The sequence below is a fragment of the Camarhynchus parvulus genome, chromosome 7, assembly GCF_901933205.1.
Source record: "Camarhynchus parvulus chromosome 7, STF_HiC, whole genome shotgun sequence".
In the NCBI taxonomy this organism is placed as follows: domain Eukaryota; kingdom Metazoa; phylum Chordata; class Aves; order Passeriformes; family Thraupidae; genus Camarhynchus; species Camarhynchus parvulus.
Genome location: NC_044577.1, coordinates 3,958,043 through 3,982,342, shown reverse-complemented (window position 1 = coordinate 3,982,342; position 24,300 = coordinate 3,958,043). Strand labels below are relative to the sequence as shown.

At 44.4% G+C, this 24,300-nt stretch overlaps 1 protein-coding gene across 1 annotated transcript in view; it reads right to left on the bottom strand.

Annotated features, from left to right (window-relative positions):
• ERBB4 (erb-b2 receptor tyrosine kinase 4) overlaps positions 1–24,300 on the bottom strand; it is a 584,914-nt gene that overhangs the window by 250,906 nt on the left and 309,708 nt on the right. The window lies entirely within an intron of this gene.

Genomic DNA, 24,300 nt, shown 5'->3' with positions numbered 1-24,300 from the left:
CTGGTTTGAACTTAACAGGACCTGCCACTGAAGTACACAACTGCTGTTCACACTAGAATTGCCTGATAAGTGATTAGGCTCAGCATGAGTGATAAGATGGGGACACAAACTACGAGCAAGACACACACTCTGTGGTGGCAGGGATGCCCACACAGCAGCACCATGCTGGATTGGCTCCAGCTGGCCTTGGGGGAACTCCCTGTCCTGGCCTGCACAGACCTTGGGTTTTGTGAGTGTGGGTTTGTGCTGTCCCCTCCTGGACCACTGTGGTGGAGCTCCACGTTCTCCAGAAGATGCTGCTCTCACCTGCCCCGAGATCACTGAGCTGAGGCAGCCACAAGTGTCCTTCGGCTCAAAGTGATCTCCAAACAAAAGGCCTGTGAAGAGTAGGAATTCCTGAAAAAGGCTCTTCTCTTTGCTTCGAGTTCTTGTTAAGTGGTGTCTATTTCTGGACAGATTACAAACACTGAAGACAGTTGTTGCCACATTTAAAAATAGCCCTGGAGGAAGGCTTAACTGTTCCCTGACCAGCAGCTAACTGTAACTGCTATTCCTAGATCAAAAAAAGGCAATTATTTAGCAAATCCTAAAAAGGAATGAAAGGATCAGGAATATCTCCATATGGCATGGCTTCAGAAGTGTCACCCCCTCCCAGCCCTGAGTCTGCACCCAAGTAACTATCCCAGTATTAGAGCCCTGGAATCAAATCCCCAATTTAATTTCTTACAATGCCCATAGCAACACCGACTGCAGTGGTCCCCCACTCACTTACGAACCTGTGAGAGCAGCAGGAAAATGTCCTTGTGATTAAAGCCTACAGGGACTTCCATTCACCCTGTGAATGGAACTTTGCAGCTCGTTTAAGCTGTGGCTCTAACGCCAGGCATTTGTTTGTAATCCCTGTTTACAAACAGAAGGTGCTACCTGCTTTAAAAACTAACGCTCAGTGGAGCTGCACTACAGCAAATTCAGCAAGGGCAGCACCCTGACCAAGGCCTCGTACACACAGGTTGTGATAGCACCACTGAGGCGTGGATTTAAGGTGGTGCAGTCAGACCACATCAGCATCTCTGGGGATGTTCTTTACACAGGTATGGATGCAGCATCTCTCACTGCATGCTTGAGAAATCGGGGAAAGTTTTCATCTGTTAAATAAACTCTCCTACTGAAATTTAAATGCTGGTACAAGCCTTACACAAATCTACCTTCAATGATTGAAAAGTTTATCCAAGTCATGCTGGCTGCTGTTCTGAGAAATTTCACTTCCGAGCTCAGTGTCAAGCGCTGGGATCACTTTTCCAGCAGAGCTGCTCTGTGTGTACGGTTACACACACAAGTGCATCCTCCCAAGGTGGGAACCAAATGGAAGCATCTCCCAGCCTCACGCCCTCGGAATTCCTGTCACTCACATGGTGCCAAGCAGCTAAACCCAACTCCCTTCAGCCTGCAGTGAGAGCAACCCCAGCCTGTGACTACAACACTGCATCTTCTCTGCCTCCTGACTCTTCATATTAAATATAATGGAACTGTATGCTTAGGGAGTATTTAAAATACTTTTCCAGGAATAGTCTCAAAGAAATGCTTCCCTTCCTATGATCACATTTTACAAAGGCCTTTTGGAACTGTGGGGTTTACAGCCTTAGTCCTGCCTAACACCAGGGGAGGCACAGCTTCATGGCATGTGGGGAGGCACATGCATCCCCAGGTACATCCCACCCTACAGCTCCCACCTCAGCCCTGCACAGCACCTGGAAAAACAGGGGAAGCAGCTTCCTCATGGGAGATATGATGAGAAATATAGCAGCAAGAAAAAGTGGTGAGGATACCAGGCAGCTGTGGGGCACTTCAGCCTTGGAAATTTCAGGTAGACACCCTTTCTGAGCAGGTCTTTATCTTGGATGCAATATACCTGTGGCTTTCAAGAAAAAATCCAGGGGATGTACTACATATAATGTATGCTTTTAAGATAGATACACTTTTTAAAATTCAAGTATGATCAGTAAGGAAAAGAGTTTTTAAGCAAACCCCGTGCCTTTAGGTTTTGTGTGCAGGTACACAGGCACAAACCTTCCCTGTGGGCAAATGCTCATCTAACCTGATTCATGCTGTAATAATGTGCAAATTTTCTTGGAGCCAAGCACTGAAGGATGTGATATTGCATAAGGAAATCTCTCATCTTCACTTTAAATCATTCTTTTTTCATGAGAAATGTAAAACAATTTAAAAATTAAAATATATCACAGACTAATGACAGAAGGTCTCATCCAACATCAGTGTAAAAAGCCAACAAGTGTGAAAAGCCAATATTTTATTTTTGCTTTATCTCAGATATTAATCTGATTCAGGACAAACTGCCTTGCCACAAACAAAGGACCAGAGGGCAGGGCAGCACTGGAGCAACAAGCCCAGCCCAGGTCTCGTGGAAGGAGTTGCCAACTGGATTCAGGCAATTCCTGCTGGCAAAGGAGCAGGTTCCTGACTCAAAAACCTGCCACAGCTCAAACTGGTTTCGCCAAAGGAAAGCAACTGGAAGCACAGCAACCTGTAAGGTAAGGAGCTTATATGTAAATCAGGACAGAGTCCCAAAGACTGTAGGAACATAAAGAACCCTATAAAAGCAGGGGGAAGTTTAAAGTAATAGGTGCAAAGAATCTTGAAAGCAAGGAAGCCCTTTGAACACAAGTGCTGTGGGCAACCAGATAGAGATTTACTACACTAAACACAGAAACAGCCTGTCTTTAGTATCAGAAGAAAATCACATCTCTGACGCCAGAACACCCCCTTCCCTCTCAATATCTACATGATGCCAGGCTGGAAGTGTGCAAGCAGTCTGCTTTATCCCAAATGAAAGTTGAAAAGCAAGCTCTTCTTGAACATGAATTCTGTAATCAGTAATGATAATGAAATACTGGGGTGTAACTCAATTCCTCATCCTAGAAATACTGTCAGGGACTGCCACTGCCTTCCTCTTCCCACAGCCAGGACAACATTCCACTCCAGGAGATCAGGAGTGAGGAGCTGCTCTTCCAGTGTAGAGGAGGAAAGGGAAATGGTAAGGACAGAGCTACAGGTGTCTGGAACTGCAACACAAGCAAGAGACTTAAATTTCTTCTGAGCAGCTTCAGTGCTATTCTGGGACAGAGTGAACTGCTGGGTGGTGGTGACATGCAGGAAATGACTCCATGGCACTAATCTGAGCAATCCCTGTTTGAGCAGGGATGCCACTTTTGTCCCTCTTTTGAAGATAAGTCCATACTCTGAGACACCAGCATCAAAATACATTAGGCAGGGCCACAGGGCAGCACTGGACTGAGCTAGTTTGGGGCCATTTGTAAATTTGTAATTCTCTTGAGACTGCAAGACTATTTATTCTTTTCATGCTGCTTTGGTAATTGATTAATTAACATGCTTGCAGGAATAGGCATGGCAGTATGAGTTCAGGAGTACCATAAAGGAAACATGCCCCTGTCATTAAATACCTGCCCTGCAGGAGGGTGGGCAGGGCCCACAAGAGACTGTACCCTCTTTTCTTAGGTATCTCCCAGGAAACTTGCTTTTAGTGACTAAATTTATTCCACTGGCCAAACAAGGGTGGACAGCACAATAAAGAGGGGCAACTTGCCAAAGGTCATTCAGGAATGGGGTGCCTGTACCTGCAGCCACATTTCCTGGGCCTCAGGCCAGTGTCTGCCACCTGGAAGATGTTCCCTGCCACATCTGATCTGTACAACCCTCTGCACAATTTTTGACTGCAGGAGAGATGAATAGGCACAGCACTCTGAAGTGGCTATGAGCATATATCGAGGCTTATTGAGGCATAAATCCAGGAAGCCATGTGCTCAGGTGATTTTCAAGTTCACCTAAGCTTTATGAAACCTATTTTTTAGCCAAACAACTGTAAATGAGCAGTGTCTGGTGACATTTTATTACATTTTCCCTTATTATGCCTTAGTGGTAAATTGTTCTCGCCAATCAGTGTCGCAGTATCAGAGAGACTCTTACAGAGTCACCTAAAGAAAGCAGAGATAAGAGATTTGGCTCTCTGTCTCTGCAAAATGGGCTTCTTTTCATTTTTCAGTGCAGGTCAGAGTTCTGATTAAAATAATAAACCAACACAATGATCAATTAAGAGAGTGGAGAAGCAGATATGCTGTCAAGACTAGCAAGCATCCTATAGGAATAAATCAAAGTAACAGCAGCACTAATTAAGGAACAGTTTACACTCAATGTTACACCAAGTACTGCTGAGAATCATGTTTTACAGTGATGCTATTAAACATATTTACATCACAATGATGAGGAAGAGCACACCATCAAGGATTTTTCTTTTCCAGTTACATTCAAAATAATATGAATATTTGGTATATTAATTTACAATTATCCCACTGTGACAGCAGAGTATCTGCCCATGGAAACACCCATTTTTAATGGTGCTATTAATGAACAGCACATCCATAAAGTTTTCAAAGGCTGATGAAGAAAACAGGAGTATAAAACCACATCCCCTTCCCATACATTTTGGTTAAGACTGTCACGAGTGTAACTCACTGACAGCCAGGCAGAGGAACATCCCTTTTATTTCCATTTCTAAGAGATTTTCAAGGGCTCACCCACTCTGCCATTTGGGATTTCTGTGGGTTTGCTTAAAGAACACCAGAAACCTCTTGTTGTGTCCTCCTTCTCTCTCACACATCACTTATGAGCTGGCAGGCACCGTTCACCATTTGGAAAGCAGGCCTGGCTTGAGGGTGGCAGCTCATTAAATGCTGTTCCTCGGGGCTAATAAACTCCCATTAGCTCAATCCTACATTGCAAGTGACTGGCAAAGCTCAGACCTCCCTGCTGCATTCCCTGGCCATCACAGAGCACGGTGCACTCCAACAATTCACAGGGAAACTCATGCAAATTCTGTTGATGTTTGATATAGAGCTGTGTTGCCTCAGAGTGGTTGTCACAACCACGATTGCTGATAATAAAGAGTTCCTATGCAAGTGAATGAGGCAGCCTGCAGTCTCGCTGTTTATTATATTGCAGTGTTAGGGACTCCCAACACTGAATATTCATGCTGGGGGATTAAGCCCTAATTTTCAGATGGCAACAATAGCTGATGTTTAGTGTTACTGGCTTTTGGTAGAGCTTTAGGTTCTATGAGAAATAAAAAGCTAGACATATAAACCTTCTTTAAAGTAGCAACTGGAAGGAAAGCTCTTAAAAAGGGTACATTTAAGCATCAAAATGAAAGACATTCAAACAACTGCTTACTTGGAGGGTCTAGAAGCAAATAAAACACTCTAGGCCCTAATTCTGCAAATGTTTATACATATGCTTCTCTAACTGGGAGATCTGTATTTCAGTAATTTACTAATTACTGGTTTATATCAGTGCTTCACTTTCAGCATTTCTCCAAACTCCAGGCTCAAAACCTATTGAAATACTCCTAAGCAAATAACAGAACAAGGGTAAGCTAGTTACTCTGGGGATGGGTCTGTGCCCTGTGAATGAATCTAAAGGTTCACCTTCCTTCAGCTTCTGTTTGTTAAATGCTTTTAAAAGCCTCTCTCATTGTTTTCAACAAACTGTGAGAAGGGTGATGAACAGATTTGATGCCTGAAACGTCCATCTGGGACAGAGTAACTAGGGAGGAGAATGGCACACAGAGCTGCAGTTCCTTACAGTGCTCAGAAGCACATCAGGGAGGAGATTCCTGGGAGAGGGGCTTTCCCAGCTCTCCAGAACATCTGAGAGAACAGAATCACTGAGGGGCTGCTGGCTGCCCCAGCATCCTCTGAGCACGCACTGTGCCTGCACTGAGGCTTGATCTGTTTCTGTCAGTCACTAGATGACAGCAGAAGTGCCACAGCCACGGAGTAGCAGAAGGCAGCACAGACCTTGAATAGCCCAGAAGAAAACCCACAAAAGGCACAAAGTCTGCTGTACATTTTAAGTACTCCATCAGTTCACTGAATTGTATGCTACAATATCATTCTTTACCAATAGCCAAACAGTTTTTAAATGTAGGAGACTGAAGCTTTTCATAAATCAGGCTCTTGGAAGTCTATCCTACCCCATCTTGCTCTTCTCCCTGGTCCTCAATAACTAGTTCTGAACACAGTCCTGCTTTGCAGAGCTTGTTGTTCTGGTGTTAGCCCAGAGTCATCAATCTGTGGCTTTCAGGTGCTCTGTGATTTTTAAATGTAATCATGGAGTCCTTTCTGGTATTCCTGTGTTGCTAAGGAATGTGTAGTTCCTATCCCAGGCTGAAGTTCCTCACCACAATCCTCTATTCCCTTGGATGAACACATTAATTAAAATGTCACCGTGCCATTTCTTTCTGCATGAGACCATGGGTTTTTCATTTTAAGAATGCAGCAACAAGGTGGGAGAAATGCACAAGTGGGCTGTGGGAAGGTAAGAGCATTACTAATTACATCTTCCACCTGCCTGCAGTCCTGAGATACTAATGAAATGTGAGAGTGAGATCCAAGGCAAGCAACAGGCTGCAAAAGGGATCCTGGGCACTTCCCAGCTCCCACAGAACCAGTCTGGAAGATTTCAATAGTTGTTCATGCTTTGCAGCTCTCAGTCACAAGGCTTGGACAAAAGACAAAAATTGATTTAACAGAGAGTGAATGTAATGCTCTGCAAGTAGCTTAGACTGCACCAATTAATCAATTACCCAAGTACATTCCACTTTAATACATTCATTACTATTCCAATCTTTAATCAACTGCTTGTTCCACATACAATGAGGTTCCTGCATTTCTGTGTAAGGAACAATATTCACTTTACAACAGAAAAACACCACTTCCACTGCCAAACGTGAAAAATCAGAAGTGTGCTGATGGCTGTATGATGTGAACAATCCTGTAACTGGCTTACAGGCGGTGCTGGCACTTGCTGTGGCTTTGTTTGATATACCCACTAAAAATATTTATTGGAGATTAGGAGCAGGAACTGATCTGAAGGATGGTTTTGCCTTCATGTCTTGGTTTGGCACGTGCAGCTGAAACTGCTGCAACCAGCTACTGCATTTCCTAGAGTCAGGAGCTTTTCGAGCTGTGATTTTTTTAAACTTCTTTAAAATCAGAAATAAATTTTGAAAACTGTGTGCAGCATCTCCAAGCCTTCAGCTGTTTTGCTTCCCTTGCTCCCTCTCCTGGCTCTAGCTCAGGACAACTCCAATGCCAAATGGCCCCTTAAAAGCTGCAAAACCTCCTCCCTGACTTTAACTGGTGTCAGAGTACATCCATAACAAATCTGTTGGTAATTTTTTGATTCACCTAATCTATAAAATAGCCTAGCTGGATGTGACTGCTGCAAGTCTATCAGTCCCTTTGACTGTACAAAATGTCACCTATTTGTTCCCATAGGGGAGAGTTTCTGCCAGAAATCACTCTGAACCCCCAGCACCAGTCAGGAGCTCAGGAAGGTCTTTCTGTGAGGCCCCCTCTTCATCAGTGAGGAGTCCTGGTGAGAGGGGACCAGGGTGTGGGGTGAGAGAGGGAAAGGGAGATGTCTGATTGAAGGTAAAAGTGGACCAAAAATTATCTGCAGGAGTGAAAAAAATGTGTTTGTTGATAACAAGTGCAGTGTTTGATGTGCAGACGTACTTCACTATCTAGCCTTTCATCAAGAGCCAGAGGATTTATCTTCAGGCATGAGAGATGGAACAGCTTAAAATGGTTAGTGACCACAGAAAGGATTAGCACATTATTATCTTTCTAATCCACAGCATTTACTTTTTTGGGATTTATTTGAGCTAATACAAAAGTGATTAGTGTTCTGGTTTTGCCAAAGTAAGAGGTTGTTTATGACTCCATTCCCACACATGGCCTGTAATAAACAGATAGTGCTGCCTGGAAAGTGGCCAGCAACAGAAAGTTTCATCTTCTACACTGCATTCACAGAAACAGAAATGACTTGTACATTTGTCAGTAAGTCCCAACGAGGACCTTCTAAAAGTAAAGCAAAAGTATGTTACACTATCCCACCCTGCAAGCACACAATAGAAGGTGGTGTGGAAAGTTCTTCAGCTTTTTTGCATTTGCTAGACATGCTTTTTTGCATGTGCTATTTTTACAAAAGTGGGATAAAGCAGCCCCCAGCATTCCAGAATCTCAGCCAGCCCATGAGACATCATGACTAAAAAATGTTGAGATGTTAAAAATAATCAATGTTATTTTTTGTATGTGCGGTCCATCTTGTCAGAATTTAGGATTCATATTTTTCATTTCTGCTCCACCTTTGTGATGTCTGGAAATGGATTTATGTGGTTTTAAATGGAAGCTGAAATTCTCAGGCCATCACAAAATTTAAGCATCTAAGGTTTTCAGAAGAATCCTCAAACTGACTTTCACAAACCTGCCTATGCAACTTAAGCTGCTCAATCTCTTTTTCAGAATAGCACAGGAACCTGAGACCCCAGGATTGTGGCCTGCCCTTTCCAAACTGGATTTGTGTTCCTAGTCCATACCAGTTTAAAAGGTTCTTAGATGGCTAGCTCCTACTAATGTGAGTTACATGCTTCTCTATTTTTAAATATGTGGCCATCACCACCTTTTGAAAATAGGAGTTATAATTTTAGATCTTTGGCTGTAGAAAGTGACCCTGATAATATTGCCACAAGAATAAAACTGGTGAGCTGAAGGGATGGACAGACAGACACGTGCAGAGAAGCAACAAAGCAGAAAACTTTCTTTTTCCCATCTTATTCCTTTGCTATGAGAATCTCTACTAAATCTCTCCAGCATGTAAATGCTCCTTTAGGAACAGAGATGCTGAAATGGAAGGAGAAGGAATCTAGCTGTGGGTTGATTCCTTTAGTTCTTCACTCACTGTGAGGAGAACTTTATTTTCTACTCCTTGGTTTGGACAGCAGCTCAAATGTGCATTGCAAGGCTCTGGATCAGGGCAGGGTTTTTCAGGATGTCTGCTTTCCCTTAAAGGTTACTCCTGTGTTGCAATCATGGTGTCTCAAGTGGATGTTCTGGGCTGGCTTCAGGCCACTCAGCTCTCACCCTGTGCCCAGCATGACTTTGGTAGCATGGGGAACATTCCTGGCCTGCAGCCCAAATGTTTGCTCAGTGCCTGGGGAAGCCTTTGTGGCTCATGCCAGGTTCCCTCACTCCACCTCCAAGGACAGCTGAGGCAGGAGGCAGCTGGGATTTCCATCCCTGGGCTCTGTGCACAGGACAGAGCTCACAGCCACCCTGCATCCTCAGGCTGCAAATTATCAACTTCTTCATGTGCTGAGGTTGCCACTTTCCCCTGTGCCAGTTCACCCCACTGTGCCAGAGGGGCTAAAAAATGCTGGAGTTGCTCCTGTACATCTACATGTCACAAAAGTCATAAAGAATTTAAACTGCAGTTTAAATTACTTGTCACTCTCCTTCCATTCCCTGTATTCACTTCATACCCACCTCTTGGTTTCCATTAGGATTGTTTCTTGCAGAGCAAGGTTTTTAAAACAATACTGGGAAAACTCCCACAAGGATTCAGGTAATATACTTCCCAATCACACGGCAGACAGGTGGAAAACATGAAAGGAAAACAGTCGATAGCTGCTTGCTATCTCACCCCCTCTGAACTGCAAAAATTTCTTAGGGAGCTGTGAATTACTCCCCTATTGTTCTTGCTACATTATTATTTTGAAGTGGCTCATGCCTGTGCTATTTGGCTGGCTGCTTTGTTTGCCTTATCAGTTTGCTGGGTGATGTATAATTAAAAAAGCCCTGTTTTACCACCTCACTCACAGATCCCTTTAGATAATACACCAAGTGTGCTAGTAAGAAAAATACAATGTGAACTTCAACCGCTGCAGCTTCCTTGTGCATTTATAGAAACTCTCCCTTCTGGGATCTGTGTCTCTCCTTCAGAATGGGCCTGTGCTACAAAAGCCACTGTTTGTTTCCTGGTGACATCTGCAAGCATGACAGTGTGTTGACTCAAGAAACAGCCTCTGCTGACAGGGGAGGCTGGACAATCCTCCCCAGCTGCTCAGCATCCACCACTCCTGACAAAATCTCCCTGGAGGTACTTGGAGATACACCTGGAGATGGCAGTTGCAGATTAGAGCTAGACAATACCTTTCTAAGTGCCAAGCACATAACTTTGACACAGAGAACAAACTCAGCACTTCCTTTAGTCCCAGCCAATGCCACCTGCAGCCCTTTCTCCTCTCACCTCTTCTTCATAGTCTCAATCTATGTGACACATTTATGCCACCTCTGTTCTCTCTAACACAGCCTTTTTTTTTTCTATCGCTGAATCCTCAGCTCCTGTCCAGGCTCTTCTCATGTCTTGATGACAGCACCTCTCCTTAAGAAGCAATTTCACCCTTCTCTGTTTCCTTCTGAATTCCACTGTGTGACTACTTCCCTAGCTCACCACTCAAAACAATCTTTTTTCTTCTCCCTGCATCTCCTGTCTCCTCATCACATCAAATAAAAGCAAATTTTATTCACTTTCAGGATCTTCCAGAGCCTATCATTCTCTCATAAACTATTTATGCCTTCTCCCACCTTCAATAGGGCCGTCATGCCACCTTTCATCAAACACCAGATACATTTTCAAACATCTTTTGTTCTTTCTTCAACGCTGTAGCTCAAAGATGCGGACATGCAGCAAGTTATCGCATTGACCTTTCAAATCCTTCTCCGCAAACCCCCTTTCCCTTCAAACAGAAACGAAACTTGGCTGTCTTGGGAGCTCTGCATGTGCAGAACTGATGCTCCATGAGAGGCTGTTCTGTCTCCCTGTCCTTGCTTTACCCACCTCCCTAGCTCCACTGGTGGCCTCCTGTCTTGGTCACATTGAGCTATTTGGCACAAGGGCAACTTTTTTTAGTCTTCTCCTATGAGTTTCTGAGCTACAACTGGAAAGTGCTGCTTACAGATGAGTCTGCTGTAAACTGCTGACCCTTATGTTCTAGGAAGGAGCTCAGGTCTGTACATTACCATTTACAGAAGTTTAGATTTACTTGCAAAATCGTGACCTGAAACAGGAACACAGCCCCTACTTTTGAAGTGTCAATGCAGAAACACTTTTCATAACAAGTAAAAGAAAGCTCACTGTTTATTGAGGAGATTTTGCTGCTGCTGTTTAATACTGTCTTACCATCTAAACCTTGCTAATAGGTCCAGTAATCCTATGTTAAAATCAGGCAAACCACATTTCTGTAATCCATTTAGGGTGCAAAGAGCTTATACAGCACCAGCTATCACAGCTCAAATGCTGAGTGACAATTTCTGAACAAATAATTCGCAGAATCTGTGGTAACCGGCACACCTGAACCATATCCCACATCCTGTCTTTGTGTGGAATAAAGGGAAACCATGGCCCTCACTGCCATGCTCAGCAGGATGGTGGGTTAGACTTCAATTCCTTTCCACACTGTCAAGTGAAGCAGAGGTTTGGCCACAAGTGTCAGCTTGGGCACTTCAGATTAGCTCTAGGTGGCTGAGATAAAAAGAGCCTGTCAGCTTAGTGCTTGAAGGGACTCTGGTATGTGGCACAAAGAGACACCAAGATTAGCCAAAGCTGAGAGGCACTGTCTGAAAATGGAAAGAAACCTTTGCTTGAGGGCTTCTAACTGTTGTTGGTTGGGGGGCATCAGGCAGGGCAGTAGAGAACTAGGTCTGCAAGCCTTTTGTTTCTCTTTCCTTCTCCAGATACCAGGGGACAGAATATGTTGGAAAAAAAAAGATTAAACAGTCTTTTTCAAACAGCTGCTTTGCAGAAGGAAGGCTGCTCCTATCACCTCAAAGTCAAATTTAGGGGCACAGTGAGGGCACCCCAGCATCACAGTTAACAGGGCAAAGACACCTTTTCCCCCAAGGTGTCACATTGCTTTTGGCCAAACCAGTAGCAACAAATAAGAAAGGCCTATTCTTCACACACAGCTTGCACTGGTTTAACTGCAATCAGCTTTGAAGTCAAGTCAGTTCGCCAGGTATGAAATCCCAAGAGAATGTACTTAACTTAGTGCACAGACATCAATTTAGCTCATCTGAGTTACTGAAGTAGGCTAAATCAATACAAGGCACTTGTAAATGGATTTAAAAGAACATTCATGTGGGGTTTGTTTCAATTTAACAAGTCACATTAAGGAGCAATTTTATTTAAACCCAAGCAAGGTTTCTTTGTTGGCTATCCTTGAACCCTAGATTACCACTCTAATTACCCACCTAAGAAAGGAGAGAGCAAAGCAACCCTTCCCTGTATCTCTGAGAGAAATCCCCTGAGCAGAGAAACACACAGGCAGCACTGCCACTTCATCCTCAGAAACAAAGCAGTAAGGTTAGATAGGCCCTCTGACAAAACAGTTTTTTCTATTTATACCAGAGGGTGAATTAGCAGATTAATATTTACTTCCAGCCACTGCTACCAGCCTGAAGGGAAAATGGAGCAGAATGAGGCCAGCAGAGGTCATAGCTCATTCAACCCATCAGTGTCATCAAATTTGCTCAGCAGAGCTTTGACTCCTTTTCCAAACTTCCAGGCTGGTTTGTGGCAAGGCATTTCTCTAGAAAGGGAGGAATAGAAGGCTTAAAACTAAGGCCATGTTAACATATTAATAAATCTCTCAACTAGCAAAACTATTATCTTTATTTGGGGAGCTGAATGCTTCTGAATATTAAATCAAAACCACTACCTCTGAACATGTACAAGTCTTGTTCCTGGACGAGGTGGGGGCTGCAGGGAGGTTTATGGAGCTGTCACAGGGCTAACTGCAGAGCCCATGGGATTAAGCTGTTATGCATTCAAAGCCATTAAAATATCCCTCTCAGCTCTTCTGTGACACACAAAGAGGAGGATGCTGCCCTTGCAACCTCACCCTGTGCATACTTGAGCTCTGTGCCTGCTTTTAAGATTTCAAACCTCACTCACAGACCAGCCCTCTCTAAAGCAGGAGAGCCTCTGAGCCTGGCTGTTGCTGAAGTGTTTGAGGACTGCCACCTTCACCTGAGAGCAGCCCTGCAGAGCACACCTGGATCAGCACTTCAGAGAGCACCTTACTGGGAGCAAATGGCATCCTGTGGGTTGGGGGCTTTGACATCCAGCTCAAGAGTGCCATAGGGGGGAATTCAAAAAATTAGGGAGCATGGTATCATCATTTCAGAACAAAACACAATTAATTCCTGCTTGGTCACAGTGAGACTGCCAGGACATAGCCATGCTATTGATACTCCAGGCTTTGGATGTCCTGCCAATGCCAATCAATGTCCAGCTCTCCCAAAACCCAGCTTGTACCTATTGATCCAACATGAAGGAAAATCTTTTATCAGCCCTTGTGGGCTCCTTCCACAGCCTAGAACACATTCAGCTGTGTCCAGTCCAGCTTCCCCTCTGACCACATTTGGGACAGGGTGCTTTGCCTTCATCCTCCCTGTATTTGCTTTGCCCTTTTCTGCACTCTGACTTTTTTGTTGTTATTATTAACGGTTGACTCACCTCCACATTACATTTTTTTATTAGTGTTTGCAGCACTGTGCTCAGGATAATGGATCTTTAACTGGCTGAGGTTTGTAAAGAATATTAGGGGAAGATGACTATTTAATGTTAACACCACCAGAGATGAGAAAGCCATCTCCTGGGCTACACATCCACTCTGCTTCCTGTACAATGCCAGTAAAGAGTAATTTCAGCAGGATTTGGCCTGGGCCCTCAAGCCAGAGAATTAACTCAGTCATGACTTAAAGTTCACCACTAGTTCAGGTGCAGTTATTTGATGTTGCTTTGGCTTAACAAGAAGGAAGCAGCATGCTTTCATAAAAGAATATTCAGTCTGAAACAGATTCAGTTATTACTGTTCAATTAACATAATTTGTTTGATTGAAAATACAAGTTAATTGTTAGGAGAAAGCATGAAAAGCTCTTAAATAAGCCATACCTTTTCATTTTTAAGACAGGTGGTGCCTAGCACTTTCAGCACTTTCCCCCTTGTTTTTCCAATTGTTCCTTTCTCACAGAAGGTTTCCCTGTCAGACATTTTTCAATTTAAAAAAAGCTCCCTAAGAATCTTCCACTCACCCTAAGCCTACACACATGAGGCTGGAGGGGAAGAGCAGCAGTTTAAGCAAGAACATCTTGAACCTCCCCATGTAAATCCTGCCCTTGGATACTCATACCCCAGAGTAATTTTGGAAGGTGAGTGACTTCCCTTCTGATGGAACCAACACCCAAAGTTTTCACAGCCTGTACCATCAATCTGAATGCATGTCCAGCCGACCAGTTAAAAAAACACCAACAATAAAAAAAGAAAGCTCCAAAGCAACACCACAATCTCCTCTCTCCACAGCGTGGCAGGCAGGCTTTGATACTGCCCTTCCTTCTGTGCAACTTCCCCCCAAATCAAGAGTTTCAAACCCAAAGCACGTGGCTCTGCTATTTCTGACAGGCAGAAGCAGAAGTCAGCTCCCCAAGGAATTCCAGCGTGAGCACAGCATTTGTACAAGGGCTGGATGGACGGATGTGCTTTCACTTCTAAGCCTTAAAGAAATGAGAGTACATCTATGAAAGTTTCACCAAGGAGAAAAAAAAAATAAAATAGAAAAGAAGAAAAAAAGGCAAGGCAAAGGGGTTTCAGAGAAGACAGCCCCTTGAGCGATTTCCAAACATCAAAGAAAAAGGCCTCCAGCGTGTTCTCCTCATCTGATACCTTTGTTCCCCCACTCCAGCCCGCAGGCATCTTCCTCGTGATGCACAAAGGGCTCCTGCAGCCCCCGGACAGCTCCCTGTCCACACACATTACCTGCCTCCAGCTCTGACTCCCTCACGCTGGCACTTCACACCAGTCACAGCTCATTTTCCATGGCTGAAGCCAGGTGGGACTGACCAGGGAGTCTGGAGTCCCAGAGAACTCCAGCAGCTCTGTATCCAACAGCCTGGCTGCTCCTTCATCCTCTGCGCAGGTACAGTCCAGGTGAGCACTGCTGTTCTGCCATTCCTCCTGCGGCACCTGCTTGGCTCCCCCACCTCTGTTCACTCTGATTTCCCTCTGTTTTCCTCTTTTTTGCCCTCGAGGTTACCTTTTCCTGCCCATCTCTAGCTTGCCCCAGTGTCTCTGCAGAGGTGCAGGGCAGATGCCTGCTGTATTTTCCCTGTTTCCAGAGCACACTCACACCCAGCTGCCTGGAACTGCTGCCCTTGGATGCACCTCGGGGCAGGGAGTTACATGATTCAGGTCAGGAAGGGTTGATTGTAATTGCTATTGCAGTTCCCTTTACTTTCCCCAGTCACAGAAAGAGGCTTCTGGCAGCAAACCCCTTGCTCCCCACCAGGCACTGCTGTTACCTGCATGCAAATTCAGATGCTACCAAGAGTTTTCCTCACCCTGGACACTGCAGGCAGGACCTGTCAGTGCAGAGGGGCTGAGTCTTTTGCAACTTCTTTTACACACTAACACCCAACACATGCTCGAGGCAGCAGTGGTTCCCTGTCACATCCCAGCTGACAAAGCTTGTGTGATCAAACTCTGTTTCAGACAAGCTCTAATGACCTGCTGCTCAGTGCTAGCCCTGCACTGCTGCACATCTTCAGGCCACTGCAGACCAACCCAAGCTCCAAATACCTCCTGAGGGCTTTGATGAGACTCATCCCCGTGCTGGCAGGCTGGGACTTTGTGACACTGCAGCAAACAGGCTCATTGCAGCCAAGGAACAAACAAGCTGTGCTGGAACCTTGCCTCTGCCAGCCTATGTGACACTCACCCGTGTGCTGAGCGTTTGGGGGCTGCCCTGTCTCCCCTGTCTGCAGGGGCTTTCCTGGAGCTAAATGCAGCAAAGGAAAGTTTTTGCTTCATTGCCTCTCCAGTCTCTCCATATAGAGTTTCTAGGGAATTTCTCTCTGCAGCAAATGACATGAAAATGAACAGGCATGAAAATATCCTAGGGACACCAACTACTTCCAATATGTAAACCTAGGGGCGTGATCCAACCTTCTTTGAACTCAGGACTTTTTGTTTTGTTTTGTTTTGTTTTTTTCAAAGAATGGTGACCTAAACCCAAACTTATTATTTCTATAGGCTGGCAAGAAAAGCTAGAAAAAGGAGCTCATTCTTGGACTTGGGTTAAAACGCAGATCTGTGAGCATATGCTGCTTTCCAGACCTGTGTGCCAGGTCACTGAAATGCCTCTGCTGAGCTTTAGGTTAAGGCATTGAATTGACACCTGATCCCTACAGTTTCATGCCATTTTCAGCCCTAGAAGTCAGCAGCTCCACAGGCCTGGAGGCTGGCCCCTCTGCCCCAGCAGTGGCTCACAGCTCATGTCCCCACTGTGGATGGTGACCACTGGACTATTGTGCTCAGCAACTTGCCTTTGGCCAGGGAGTGCAGATAGATTACATTCCCCATGTAACACAAGACTTTAATTACTTTACAAAAGCACAAAATTCCTTGTCAGCTGTAGCCTGTCAGAAGGAAATGAGAAAATCAATGAATTCAGAAGACTGTAGAGAGAAAGGGGGGAAAGCATAAAAAATAAAAAACCTCAAACTAAACAACACTGAAAGGGATGCTTCTTTCATTCCTCTGCAAAAGATATACTACTGGAGCAGCAATGTCTAGAACACCTAATCAAGACTTAGCCTAGGCTGGGGAGAACAGCCCAGCTGTTCCTCTGTTTCCCAAGCTGGTGGGAGGCTGGGATATCTATTTGTTCAGCAGTGCTGTCACTATAAACTGCACGATCCTTCCCGACTGGAAGGCTTACTGCACTTTACTGAAGTTATAGTGCAGCTCAGCACAGATCTGTCTGCCAAAGTTGGATATTTTGAAATGTCTCCCATTCCTGACCCGTGTGATTGAAATGGAGGGATTACTCTGTTCAGATGTTTAACTCCCTGTGAAGCATGCAGACACAGAAATCCCTATGCTGCTGAAGCTCTCGAGTCACAGAAGCCAGGCACAGCTACTCTATTACCACAAGGCTTCAGCATTACTGGATTTATCTTGATTGCCCACATTTCCAGAAAGCTAAAGGGTGTTTCACACCTCCAGAACTGGGAGAATTTCTTGCTTCATAATTGAAAAATGCACAGATAGAACTACTGCAGAGAGGTGAAAGAGAGAAATTGCCACGAAAAAATAGAATGAGTGGTGTTATTATTTTACATGGCATTATCAGGTAACAATGGCAACATACCTGGATGCATTTTTTAATGACATTTAAACTAATGTTTGACAGTGTTAAAGTTGAATCCCACATGTAACCAGATCCTCTCTGAATAGCATTTTCAATGACACCTTCAAAATTGGTCTAATTAAAGCAGGCAAGCATTATTTACTCTGTTGTAGAAGTGGTATGATTCACAAAATAAAGCAGCAGATGTGGAAATTACTGCAGGGCTAGGAAGGATTTCCTCCATCTACCCTAGACCCAAGTCTTTACCTGCAGACCCTTCTTTAGCCAGCAGCCACATAATTAAGACCCTGAAAGCGCAGGGAAAGGTACTTCTGTTTGCAGAGAGCATAGTTAACCAGGAATGATCTGCTGGGTTATTCAGAGCAAGCACGGGGCCCAAGTGGTGTGGTCAACAGCATTCCCAAAGCCAGTGAGGCTGGATGCTGGCTCAAGGATGAGCCAGAGCTCCCAGGACAAACATGCCCTCAGTCAGCTGTCATTAGCTGATATTAATCCTGGCAGAGCACCCTCTACACAACATCCTTAAAAGGTCTTAAGTGGATGTTAGGCACTAGTTAACTTATAAATTAAAGTATGAATTAAATTATCCACTGAAGGACGTAAACGGCAATTTAAATTTCAGTTCATTACAAAGTCAAAGTAAGTAAGCCAATTTACACCAGATAAGGATTAGGCCTTGTTTCTCCTCCCCTTGATTTTAAAGCCTGCTTTGTTGCAGTAGAGGCTGTGTGACATGAGGTTATCCTGCTGCATGACAGCACTGGCTCATGTCAATAACTATGTGCTTTACTTTCAATAAACTGGTTTAGACCATTTGCAGTAGATTTGACTCCTAGTTCATTTGAAAGCATTGGGGGGAAGGAGAATACCAGCACACACAGGGGATCCTGTGAATTTCCAGTTAAAAACATTTACCAGTATATCATTATTTGGATGAGCTTTTTGCTTAAATCCTTGCCATAGTCATTCCAAACAAGGTTGCACATTTCTAACACTACAAACAGATCTGAAAACAGTGAAGTGCGCTGAAATAAAGAAAACTGAGCATAATTTGTTGATCAATGAGTTGAAAAGAACTACAGACATTAGTTATACTACTTAGCATGAAAAATGCATATCCAAACTCTTCAGGGATACTGTGCAAAATTCCAGCCTTGCTGAAATTTAAAAACCAATGTCCCACCTTTGTTACTGGACAAAATAAACTCAGGAATATAAATCTCACAAGGCTCAAAATCAGTATTTATTTCTGGGTGTATAAAACACATTTTTTTGCCTTGCTGAGACCTGAGAGCAATTTTCTGCCGGCTGGAGGCAGTTGCTCCTCAGCCTGCAGGTCCCTTATCTGGGATTCCTCAGGGCCACATCTGCAGCTGAGAGGCTGGAAGCATTCCCAGGCACTGATGCCAAGTGGCAGGGAGCAGCCCGAGCCCTTGCTCCCACTGCCACCAGGGATGGGTCCTGGGCTCTCCCAGCTGTCACATCACACCTGTGACGGCTGAGGAGAGCAGCAGCTGGAATAGGATGTTTGTTTTTTTTCCTTGGGAAAGAGTCTAACAGGGAGAAAAGACAGACATGCTCTAGCAGGCACATTTGCATTTCTGAGCCTGGGGGCAGCCACAAGCCTCATTCCCTCTCTCCATAGGGACAGGATGAGCAAGGGGGCATCAGGGCTGGTTCTTTGCATGTCCCTGAGGTCCATGGTACTGATGCCTTGTGAAGGCTGGTCCAGAATAGAGACTAGATGGAGCTAAAGAATAAAGTAGGGATTTATTAAAATAAATAAATGGCCTCAATGGACACACCTTGGGCAGCACAAGAGCCCAGCCAGGCTGGGTTCACCCAAGATGAACCAAAATGGTCACAAAATGGATGACCAGTCACGGGGTCTCTCACTTTTATAAGTTCTGGCTCATTTGCATATTGGAGTTAGTTGTCCAGTTACAGCTTTAGCCCATGCAGTCCCATCCTTCTTGTTTTCCTCTCTTCAGTCCATGTTGTTTGTGCTCTTGGGCCTGAGATTTGGATCATTTGTCCTTGGTCCCCAGCTAAAGAAGGAATTGTTTTGTCTCCCTGCTCTGTGAAGAGAGCTCACCATCCCCTAATATGAAGCTCCGAAGTCCACAGTAAAGCAGCACAGAATGTGAAAAAAAGAAAAGCTAAAACCCGAGGCATGAGTAGCACACAGAGAATCCTCCACAGCCACACTTCCCTTGGGAAAGGAGGTGTTCCTCCCTCTTTTCCTCCCCACTGGCCAACCACAAAGCTGTGCTGGGACACAAAAGTGGGCAGGGCAGCTGCCAGGATCCAGGAGAGGAGCAGCCTGGGCAGCCACAGAGCCGCTGCAGCTTCTCCTACAGAGCACTCCTGCGGCAGCCCCGCACGCAAAGGGACCGCAGGGATTTTTAAACCAATTCCTCACGCCTCCGTGTATCCTAGCAACTCCTCTCCGAGGTTACAGATGTGATGCCTCCCCCACCTGTTGCACAGCCAGCCTGAGGCAAGTTACACATTGCTTTCTTCCCAGCTCCTCCAGATTAAGGAAGGCAGGAATGTGCCACAAGCAGCCGGTGGGTGTCACACAGATACCCCTGGACACCAGGACTGCCTCCTGCATGTCCTCTGAGGAAAGGGCTTTGTGATCGAAGCAAGAAAAAGGGGGTGGCCTTCATCCCTGCCACAAAAATGTGCCATCCCTGCCTGATGTGTCATCATTCAGGTCCTGTGTCACATCCAAGCAAGACTTCTGAAAGAATTTTAGGTCCAAAAGAGGCACAGCGAACAAACCTGGACTCCTCCCATACCCTTCCCTCCAAATGAGTTTGTTAAAGGAAAAAAAAGGCAAAAAACTGCTCGAAAAGCAACCTTTTCAAGGAGTGATGCTACTCCAAAGTACCATTTAGCATTTTCAGTTTCCTGGGGAGGGGAGGGGGGGGAATACTATAACCATCAAACATTAAAACTTTGCTCTGCAGAAAAATAAAAATCAAATTTAATCAAAAATTAAAAGGTAGAAAATCAATTACAAACATATGTTGAAGGGGAAATTTGCAGTTTTTCAAAATTTACTTTCTACACCTGTGAAAATGGTCCTTTTTTAATGATTCTTCTGCTCATAAAATTAGATTTTCTTTATTTGGCTATCACTGATCAAATCGTTTAACCTGCAATATATATTTCTCATGTGAACCACAGTAAACTTATCATTTAATTTATCTGCATTCCTGAAAAACAAACAGTGAAAACCCCTAAATCTTTTGCTGTGGGTTTGTTTCTTTTTTATGTTACTGCACTTATCACTGCTAAATCCACCTCATTCTAATATATCCAAAGAATTCAAGGGATGCATGGACCCTTCTGTCCCCAAGGCCACTAGGGAAGATGAGGTTGTCACTGCTCAAAGACACAGAACTTGCTGTAGAGCTCTCTTACTCATCTTCACAGAGGAAAATATGGGATACTTTTGTTCTAGATTGTAAGATATGGTTTTGGGCTGTTTATTGTATTTGCCAACTGTCAGAGGTGGGGCAGTTCTCTTCTGTTCTTTGGTCAGATTTCTTTATCTCTCCCACAACCCATCCTCCCTCCAGGAGATCTCTTCTGTTCATGGCCACTGAGTGTCCCTGCATGGCTGATAAAATTCCATCATCCCATTGGGAGATGCTCTGCCCAGGGGAGGAGCCAAGCATTCCTACCTGGATACAATCTGACATTTGGAACAGCACAGCAGCCTTTGCCTACTGCATTCCCAGAGGAGCAGCTTTCTTCTCCCCTGCATTCCCAGAGGAGCCCAGGCCCATCTCCAGCAGCCCTGGAGCTTCAGAGGAAAACTCCCCCCTTGTGCAGGATCCTGCTCCAGCAGAACCACAGCTGGCACTGCAGGAGGGCTGAGCCCCCATGGGATGGGACTGTGCCACCACCCTGACCCACAGGGGGTCAGCTCCTGTTCTGACTCTGGCAGTGTTGTTTTGTATTACTGCATTTTTATTTTATTTTTATTTTCTTCCCTAGTAAAGAACTGTTATTCCTACTCCCATATCTTAGCCTGAGAGCCCCTTAATTTCAAAATTATAGTAATTTGGAGGCAGGGGGTTTACATTTTCCATTTCAGGGGAGGCTCCTGCCTTCCTTAGCAGACCCTTGTCTTTTCAAACCAAGACACTTCCTAAATGGTTCTGGCACTTGTGAGTTATCCCTCTTTCCCCTCTCAGGCAGTAATGAGATGCAACCATCAGGTTCCCTCTCTGTTTGGAGGGCTCCAAACATGAGCAGCGATGGTGCCCTTTCCCTGGGTAAGCCGAGGCTGACTGCCTGGTGACCTGCAGTGGCTCTGGGCAAGGGCTGGGAGAAGCTGGCACACCTTCTCCCTCAGCACCACCTACTCTGCTCCTCTCAGGCTGAAGATTACAGCCAGGATGTCAAACCCTCCTTTTCACTGTGAGGCTATTTGGCAGCTGAACCTGCACACTGAGATGAGTCCAGCTGAGATGGCAGCAGCCACTTCATTAGTTCAGTGTCTGTTTGGTTTTGACACATTTGTGGAACCATTGACTAACTTTTTGTAAAAAGTGAGAACAGGATTTTTATAGCTAAGGTTTTTTGCAATTGTCACATGCATTTTAGGACATAGTCCTGGGCTGAGCTATACAAACAAAACTCCCTTGTGGTTTGACAGACATTATGAGTGAGAATTGGATCATGTTTTCTGTGTGAGATAAAACTAACTGCCTTCACAGCTGTCATTTTTTTTCTAGTGCAAGGGAGGAAATTCAAGCATTTAAAGTTACATTTAAATATGAAAACTTGATAGACATATCTGGCAATAAAACCACAGCTGTTAACAACACATAGAAAATATTGCAGTGGTACAGCACAGGAGGCTGAAACTCTGTGTCTGAGGAGAAGCTGCAGGTGAGAGCAGCTTCCTCATTTATTTAACACAGGGAGTAGGGCTTGTGTTTGTACACTGTACAGCACTAGGCAGAAATACCTTCAGGAGCCTATCATCCAGCACTGCACGAATAAAAACAGAATTTCCCAGACTCTGGTGAACCAGGCATAAGCCCTGGAATGACAATGCTTCACATGCAAGACAAGAGCCATGTAATATTTTACTCAAGTGGAAGAGATGCACGACTCAAAGCCAGTCTCTTCAAATCTGCAGTGGACTTGAAGAATGTGAGCCCTTGGGGGCTGCTTCCTCTTCAGTTTAGCAGCTCACCCATGGTTTCTGGGGTAAAACTAAAGAATAGCTGCAGATACTGCTGATCCATCACTGCCTTGCAACACCACCAACTCCCACATCCACCAGTTATATTTATGCAGCTACTAGTGCTAAGGATGTGTCAGGAAAATTAATGAAGGATGAGCATGCTCTGGGAAGAGCATGAGCAACAAGAAGGGGGTTGTGGGTTAAAATAGCCTGGTGCATCTTTGCCAGTGCACAAACTGGTCAGAGAACAGCTGCTGGAGATATTCATGAGGCCTGCCATGGCAGCTAGAAAACATTAAGAGTATTTTCAAGCACACATTGGCTCACTTTCAGCACCCAGAGCTATTTAAAGTGCTCCATGGAGACAAGCTGGTGTTATTAAGGCACTTTTCTTCCAGAAGACAATTCATTTTGAGTCAAATAATCCCATCAGAGGCCTTTGTAAACACCTAAATCAGAAGAAGTCACTGTGATCATCTCATGTTGGGAGAGATTCACAGGCTGAGCTAAGGCCAGTTTTCTTAGACACCTCAAAAGAAAATGAAACCACTTGCTGGGCAGTTTAGATGCTGGGTCTGTCACGTCACAGCAGCTCCCAGAGGGCATCTCTGGAGTCTGAGGAACTGCCAGTTGGCACAGGGAAGCTGGTTTAGCTGGAGCAGAAGCCTTCAAGATAAGTTTTTTTACCCTATTGAGCAGTAAAGCTATGGCTAAACGAGCCCTAGAAATAAAACTCACCTGGCAGAACCACCTCAGACCCAAGAAGAGAGACTTCCATAATTGTCTGGCCTTGACCTCACCTCACCTCTCTCAGTTTCACCCAGCCTAGTATCTTTACAAGGCATTTTGACACTCAAAAACCAGAAAACATATACAAAGAGAGATAATGCTGTTACCACCCAGTGCTGTGGCATATGCTGTATGATGTGAAGGCATAGACAGTCACAATGAACTCCCTATATCAGAAAGGTGGGAAGAAATATGGGAACAGAGGAGAAAGAAATTGGATTATGACAGTTACAGAGTGAAGAGTAGTAGATGGCAGGGATTTAGAGACATTTCAGAAGCACTCTGATATTGGCATGATGGTCTCAGTAAAGAAAATTGTCAAAAATATGACCAGAGGAAAGAGCCTAATCAGAGTCATCCAAAATTGGTTTATTTTATAAAATATTTCAGGCCTTCTTTTCTCTCCTGTTTTTAAAAGCCTTGCTGTACAGCCTGGTGAGGCTGAACAGGGAGCTGTAAGCACTCGTGCTACTCTGAATACTGACAGAGAAAAGAAGCAGAGAGAGAAGGGTGCCTAAATATAGCTCAGAAGGCTCCCACCTCTCCATACTGAGGTTCAGTCTCCACAGCCAGCTCAGGTCAGTGATTTTCAGTCAGCTTTCAGTCACTAGCAGATACAAGGCCACATCAAAATTATCAAAGTTTAGGGTAGAAATTATCACAGTTGATGAGGAACCATGTATAAATAACATACTTGTAGTGAATTTCCTAAGAGTCACTGCCTACTCTTTATTAAGTTTCAGTCCACTGATATTTAGCAAGTTTTAATCTCTCAAACCACTGACTCTGGATCCTCAGATGGAGGAAAAGAATGGTTGATCTACCTATCCCACAGCATGATCCAGCCCTGAATTTACAGGTAAACATGAAGCTGTGGACTTTGCTTACATTTTTGTGTCAAAAAAAAAGAGTACTTTTCTCATTATATATAATTCACTATTCTTGCTTAGAAAAGGGAGTTATACAATTAAATAAACCAAAAATACAGAGGCACAGGGGATGCTAAAGCTAAGGTAACCTGACAGAAAATACCCAGTAACCTGGCAGAAAATACCCAGCATCTGAAGGAACTCGTGTGCAATAATCAAAGATTACCAACATGCTCATGATATTAACACACAGAAAAAAGTTCACATACTCTTTCAAAGACTTTTT